Source organism: Lithobates pipiens, unplaced genomic scaffold (assembly GCF_037356315.1).
Source record: "Lithobates pipiens isolate NorthernLeopardFrog02 unplaced genomic scaffold, aLitPip1_a1.2 Scaffold_28, whole genome shotgun sequence".
In the NCBI taxonomy this organism is placed as follows: Eukaryota; Metazoa; Chordata; class Amphibia; order Anura; family Ranidae; genus Lithobates; species Lithobates pipiens.
The window spans coordinates 82,463,919-82,471,501 of NW_027507789.1; the positions used below are offsets into that span (position 1 = coordinate 82,463,919).

Consider the following 7,583-nt stretch of genomic DNA (forward strand, 5'->3'; position numbering starts at 1 on the left):
AGGCTAAGAAGAGTCAGGCCTGGTTAGTACCTGGATGGGAGACCACCTGGGAATACCAGTTATTGTAGGCTTCTTTTTATGTTGTTGGCCTTGATTCGTTTTGTTTTTTTTTCGCTTGTTTCCCAAGGTGACCATCTTGGCATTTGTCAAGAGGGTTGAGAGTGCCCAAAGAGATTGCCTATGGGCACATAAGCCTGAAAGCGCCCGATCTCCTCTGATCTCAGAGGCTAAACAGGGTCGGGCCTTGCTAGTACCTGGATTGGAGACCACCTGGGAATACTAGGTGCTGAAGGCTTATTTTTATGTTGTTGGCGTTGACTTGTTTTTTTTTTTTTGTTTGTTTACCAAGGTGACCATCTTGGTGTTTGTCAAGAGGGTTGAGAGTGCTTGAAGAGCTCGCCTATGGCCACATAACCCTGAAAGCACCAGATCTCGTCTGATCTCAGAGACTAAACAGGGTCGGGCCTTGTTAATACCTGGATGGGAGACCACCTGGGAATACTAGGTGCTGTAGACTTCTTCTCATGTTGTTGGCGTTGACTTGATTTTTTTGTTTGTTTCCCAAGGTGACCATATTGGCGTTAGTCAAGGTTGAGAGTGCCTGAAGAAATCTCCTCCAGCCACACCACCCTAAAAGAGCCCAATCTCATCTGATCTCAGAGGCTAAGCAGGGTTGGGACCAGTTTAGTACCTGGATGGGAGACCGCCTGGGATTTCCAGATGCCGTAGGCTTCTTTTTATGTTGTGGCCGTTGACCTATTTTTTTCCGCTTGTTTCCAAGGTGACCATCTTGGTGTTTGTCAAGAGAGTTGAGAGTGCCTGAAGATATCGGCTACGGCCACATCGCCCTGAATCTGTTCCATCTCGTCTGATCTTGGAGGCTAAGCAGGGTCAGGCCTGGTTAATGCCTGGATGGGAAACTGCCTGGGAATACCAGGTGTCGTAGGCTTCTTTTTTTTTTTAAATATAATTTTTTCTCCAAATAGGGGAAGACGGTCCCCCAAGTACATAATGCAACAGAGAAATACAGAGCAAAAAGCAGCTGAACAATACTTGATACAGGTATATTCGCAACTGTGAGTCTGCCTTCCATCAATCACAATGATTCGAGGCACGGATAAAGTACTGTACCAAGATCCAGGGTCACACAAACCCCCAGGTCCCTCCGGCATAATCCATCCAGAGGGGGGTGTGGGGCCGTCATTCCCAATTTTCCACTCTTTCCAAAAGAGAGAGGGGGTGGAGGGGGTGAGAGATAGGGGAGGAAGGCAGAAAAGAGAAGGGTTGAAAGATCAGAAAAGGAGAAGAGGGGACGAGACACGATGGCAGCCACTGTCCAAGGGGCCAGTCAAGGAAAGCTCAGAGCACTAAGGCGATAGCAGGCGACATCCTTCCAGTGAGAATATAAAGGTATTCCAGATGTCTCAGGTTTGTTTAAAAAATTCTTGTATACCTTGTGATGTGAGGATCAAGTCCTCCATTTTTTTTAATGTCCTCTATTTTCTTAAGTCAGTGAGTAATGAAAGGGGAGGAACATTTTTTCCAATAGAGAGGGATGCAGGATTTCGCCGCATTTATCACATGACGTAAAATAGATTTTTTTGTACTTCTTAATGGGAATCTGTGAATGGTGCAAGAGAAAGAATGCAGCCTCCTCCTGGATGGAGAAGTCTGTGAATTTTTGTGTTATGCATCGGATCTCTGTCCAGAAGTCCACCAAGCTGAGGCAGGACCAAAAAATGTGCAGCAACGTGCCCTCTTCTTCTCCACACCTCCAGCATATGTTCGAGGAAGAGGAGAAACATTTCTGCAGCTTTGATGGTGTCAAATACCACCTGGTGAGAAGTTTAAAATTCGTCTCCTGTATCTTCGTGCACAGCGACATTTTGAGAGCCAAAGTGATAATGCGTTGTCTCTGTGCTGGGGAAAATTAGCAATTAAGGTCCTTTTCCCAGTTGGACAGACAGGTTAAGTGTGGGTAATCTGTTTGAGAGAGAATGTGGGCCAAAGGGCCTTCGCTCCTGCATAGAGTCTCAAACTCCGTCTGAGGGCGGGCGAACGTTTGAGGATTGGGGATGGAATGGAGAAAATGATGTCGTTGCGCCGCTCTCCAAAAAGGCAGTTGGAAAAGCCCTGTCGGATCTGTTAGGATTGAGAAAGAAGGCCATTTTCCATCAATGACGAATTTAGACGCATTGTCTAGGTTGGAATTTCTAAGTGGGTCCCCAGTTCAAAGGTTGGATGGCCACGTATAGGGAATAGGGGGGAAGTCAAAGACGTGAGTGTGTTTTGGGTAGCGATCAGGTGACTGACTTTCAACTAAGCCCCTATAGTGGGATGTGACATAAATTCTGTGGGTAAATACTTATAGCACTACATGGCGCTTCTTAGCGGAATTCGGGAGTGAGCTTAGAAAGTTTGTTTCGATTCCAGTCCAATACACGGCCCAGATGGGAGGCCAGGTAGTAGCGTCGCAAGTTAGGGAGAACCAACCCTCCCTGTTGTTTAGACAATGTCAGCTGTGACCGCTTAAGTCTGGGATTTTTGTGGGCCCACTTAAATTGAGTGAGCAAGGATTGAGCTTGCTTAAAAAACAGGACTGGAATCTGGATCGGGAGAGCTTGGAAAAGATAAGTAAATTTAGGGAGTATGTTCATTTTAATGAGATTGCATCTGCTGAACCAGGAATGGAGGCCAGAATGCCACCCGTGAAGCAAACTGCGGATCTTAGTGACAAGGGGTGGGGGGAAGTTCAACATAAACGTACGCGCGATGTCCGGTGGAATGTAAGTACGTGAGTATATCTTACTTATCCATGCCAGCATCCGTTCACTCAGACCTATATGGCAAAGGACCGAGAACATTAATGTCCATTTGACCCGATCAAAAGCCTTCTCGACATCAGTACTCATGAAAAGACAAGGGGTCCCAGATGACTTTGCTTTACGGATCAGGGTAAGCACCTTAGTGGTGTTGTCCTTATCTTCCCTGGTGGGAATAAAACCTAACTGGTCAATATGTATAAGGGACTACAAGTGATGTGCCAATCACGTGGCGAGGTGTTAGAGAATAGTTTTAGGACCGAATTTTGGAGGGAAATGGGTCTGTAGCTCCCACATAGGCCCGGGTCTTTGCCCTCCTTAGGTATCAACGAGATGTGGGCTCTAAGGGTATCCTCAGGAAAATCCCCATTTGAGCTCAGAGTATTAAATAAATTCACCAAGCGCGGGCCGAGAATAGGGAGGAAGGTCTTAAGGTATTGTGCGGTATATCCGGCAGGGCCCGGAGCCTTACCCACCTTCGGAGGTCCCACGGCCGTCTGGACTTCTTCCAGTGTGATCGGGTCCTCCAAGTACTCCCGTGATTCCGATGAGAGGGTTGGTAGACCAGAACCGGTTACATATCTGTCTATATTGTCCTGTCCAGACCCTGAATCGGGCAGGTTGTAGAGATCAGAGTAACATTTTTCAAAGACTTCAACTATTTGGGTTGGGGTAGAGGCCCTCTGGCCATTCTCATCTATCAACTGTGGTATGTAAGAGCAAGATTTCAACTCCTTTACCGACCTGGCTAAGATTTTTCTGCATTTGTCCTCTGACTCCTACGTCAGTTTACGACAGAACTGGAGTGCCGCTTTCGCTTTATAATGGAGAAGGACAGCAATATGGGTATGGAGTGTCCCCAATTCAATCTCTAAGGTCCGTAAGGGGGTATGTTTATGTTTCGCTTCCACAGAGGCAAGTTCACGAAACAGATTAGCAAGCTGTTCCTGATAAGTACCCTGCGGAGTACTGACTTGTGAGCCTCCCAAATTATCCCCGGGTCACAGTCCTGCTTTAGTTTTCTTGGAAATAAAGGTTCAATTCCCTGGTCACATCTGCTAAAACTTCCGGTATCTGGATGAGGCTCTCATTAAGGTGCCAGAATAGAGACCTAGGTGAGGGGTAGGGAGCGAGGAGCAAGAGGCAGAAGTGTCAACCGATGGCGAAAGGGGACATTAAAGTCCCCACCTAATATCAATTGGCCCTCCCGAAAGTCACATAATCTGTGCAGGGTAGTTCTGAGGAACGTGTCTTGGTGATCATTGGGAGCGTACACAGTGGCAAATGTAAAAAGGCGCTCTCCAATGTGGCCCCTAAGAAAAAGATATTGGCCCCCAGGGTCCACCAGAGAATCCTGGAGAACCCAGGGGAGCCTGCTAGAGATCAGAATGGAGAGGAGGGGTTAGTAGAGTGGTAGACCTTAGGGAAGGATCTCGACCATAGAAAGGGGAGGCTAGTATTTTTAAAATGTGTTTCTTGTATAAAGGCCACATCAGTACAGGATGTGTTCAGTTTTCCCAGGAGGATCCACCGTTTTTCAGGGGAGTTCAGTCCCTTAACGTTTAGAGAGGTGACCTTGACTGAGTCTCCCATCGCTCCTCGGGGAGGGGGAGGGGGACGTCAGAGAAAAGCAAAGAAAGTTGAACCAAGGTAGGTTTTGGGTAGGTAATGCATGGCGGGAACTAAGGGGGAGAAAGGAAGGGCAAATGGAAGGAAAGGTAAAGGGAAAAAGAGGCCGGGCACCCCAACCCCAGGGGGAGAGGGAAATTAAGGGTTGTCCGCACTCAACAGTACAGGAAGGGTATACTAAAACAGCACAATTATGCTATAGCGCTTACCAGATGTACACTGGGTTTAAAGCGCTGTCCTACTTGGGTTATTGGGTAGACAGGTCGGAGAGGGAGCCCCCGAATCCTAGTCCCCCCAGTCCCGGCAGTGGTAAATGTCACGTCTGATACCGCTATGCAAATAAAAGACAATCAGTAACATCAAAGAAACAAAAAACAATAGTTTATGGCCCAGAGCCCTCTGACCGATACGGATAAGGATGACAAACAAGGATAACACAAAACTCGCTTACTTGAACCGGACCTGAAAGTGTGCCCTGGCCTAACGTAGGGTATACCAAAATAAGGGGGCATACCCTTGATAGAGAAATGAGTAATGAATGAAATGAAAATGAAATGGAGTGAAATGAGTACTCGCCCGGGAGTATAATGCTTGAGAAATGCCCTGACAGGGGATGGGTGGGCGGGTATCGCGCACCGGAACCGACGAGGGAGCCAGGCGAACGGGCTGGTTATATACTCCACCGGGCTCCACCCATAATTCCAGGCCACCATACTGGCCTTTCCATTTATGGCCCAGAGCCCTCTGACCGATACGGATAAGGATGACAAACAAGGATAACACAAAACTCGCTTACTTGAACCGGACCTGAAAGTGTGCCCTGGCCTAACGTAGGGTATACCAAAATAAGGGGGCAAAAACATACAGGTAGGGAATGCCTTTATTGATTCGAGTTTGTTACTGGGTGAGCTTGATGAAGGCCTGGGCCATCTCTACTTGCGGATTGGGTATGTAACGGGCGAAGCAGGCGGATTTCCACCTACCCAACTTTTTGATGATGTGGACCGGGACCCCTTGGCGAGAGGCAGTTGAAGCTGCTCCGATCCGAAACGAATGTCCGGAGTAGTGAGCCGGATCGAGGTGAAGGATGCTCAGGAGTATCCTGACATGCTCCATGAACTGGGCTGCGTTCAGTGGCTTACCGTGGAATGGTAGAAGCGGGCCAGTTCCTGGTTGATCGGCCAGAAGGGTCAACAAGCGGGTGAGCGTGGCGACCGGGCACCAGCGGTTGTTAGTTTTATAAAAATGTATGTCCGTCCCCGGGCCAAGTTGTTGCGTCTTGGACACTGCTATATGCAGGATGAAATGGTCTCCGTGCCTGACCAGGTGGTGCTTGCATAGCGTGCGAGCTGAGGGGCTACTGGAGGTAAACTCGCCTGGCCGCAGGAAGCCGTAGAAGGCCAGGTGTATGGCTGCTTGTATAATGGTACTAGTGTGGAGTCCGAAAGGTGCAGTGGCCAAAATATCGGACATGTTTCTGAAAATGTCTCCTGTGATAGGCAAGCGTTTGAGGGAGGCCGCAGGCTGGCGTTTCTGGATGCCACGCATGACGGCCCGAATGGCGTGGAAAGTGAACAAGGAGGGTTCAGCGGGGTCCTGGAGGGACGTAAAATGTTGTACCCCGGCCAGGTATAGTCGGATCGTGTTGACGGATAGCGCCAAGTCCGAGTGGCAATGGGCAACGAAGGCCAGAACTTGCTTGACCCGGGAGGTCTCTGTGGAGTGAGACGTTAAGAAGCGGTTAAAGGCCCTCCAGGCTGTTTGGTAGGCCTTGCGGGTATTGTCTGCGAGGGAGTGATTGATGAGTTGAGTCGCGGCTACTAGGTGAGGGGTTAATCCAGGGTCAGTTGAGACCAGTCCGGGATAACTGCTGACGTTGGTCCGGCTCCGGGCACCTGATCAAAAAAGGAAACTAAGTTAAAGCGGGAAAGGGCGTCCGCTGCCCGGTTACATTTACCGGGGATAAAGGCACAATGGACATTAAATTGAAACAATAACGAGAGCTGGACCAGTCGCCGCAGGAAGGACATAATCTCCAGAGACTTGGACCTGCCTTTGTTAATGATTTCCGCAGTGGCGAGATTGTCCGTTGAAAAGGTCACTGTTTGACCGGACCAACTGCGGCCCCACGTATGGGCAGCGGCTACGATGGGGTACAACTCAAATAGGGAGGACGTCTCGGTGAAGCCCGGAATAGCCAGTATCTGAGGAGGCCAAGGGGCTGCAAGCCAGAGGTGGCCAAAAATTGCCGCAAAACCCGTGGAGGCCGCTGCGTCGGTCACGACCTGCGGCGATGAGGAGGACACGGAGGGAATGAAGAGGGACACGCCATTCCAGGACGTCAGGAATTCTTCCCACATGGCAAGGTCTGCTACAGCTGCGGGGTCCAGGCTGAGGATATGCTCCGGGTCTTGTGAATGAGACAGTAGGACTAACAGGCGTGATATGAAAGCGCGACCTTGAGGGATGATGCGCATGGCAAAATTAAGCATACCGAGAAGGGACTGTAACTGCCTCTTGGTACAAGTTCTGGTGCGGGTGAAGTCCCTCATGACCGACCTGATGCGGCTTAGTTTATCCGGGGGAAGGCTGGCCTGCATAGTGCTGGTATTTAAGCTGACCCCGAGGAAGGTGATTGCCTGCGCAGGGCCCTCTACCTTGTGCTCAGCAATCGGGACGTCAAGATTATTGAAGACCACCCTTAGTTTATCCAAATCCCCTGGAAGGGAGCCAGGTGACTCGACCAGCAGGAAGTCATCCAAGTAGTGTATGACTCCCTGGCACTGGGCTACGTGCAGCAAGATCCATTCGAGAGCCTGCGCAAACGAGTCGAAGAGCCAGGGGCTACTCTTGGACCCGAAGGTCAGCTTAGTGGCAAAATAGTAGAGCTCCCTCCATTTGATGCCATGCCAGCACCAGAGAGATGGATGGATAGGAAGGAGCTTGAAGGCGTCCGAGATGTCGGCCTTGGAGAGCCATGTACCTGTGCCTGACTTGAGAATGGCCTGGATGGCCATGTCTACGGACGCGTATTTGAGGGAGAACTCCTCGGAGGGGATAAGAGAATTAAGACTGGGGACAGAGGAAGAATAAGGCGCTGACAAGTCGTAGACCAACCTAAGTTTATTTGAG

General features: G+C 49.6%; 1 pseudogene; it reads left to right on the top strand.

Annotated features, from left to right (window-relative positions):
* The first annotated feature begins 398 nt into the window (after window positions 1-398).
* Window positions 399-517, top strand: LOC143936486 (5S ribosomal RNA; annotated as a pseudogene).
* The last annotated feature ends 7,066 nt before the right edge of the window (window positions 518-7,583 follow it).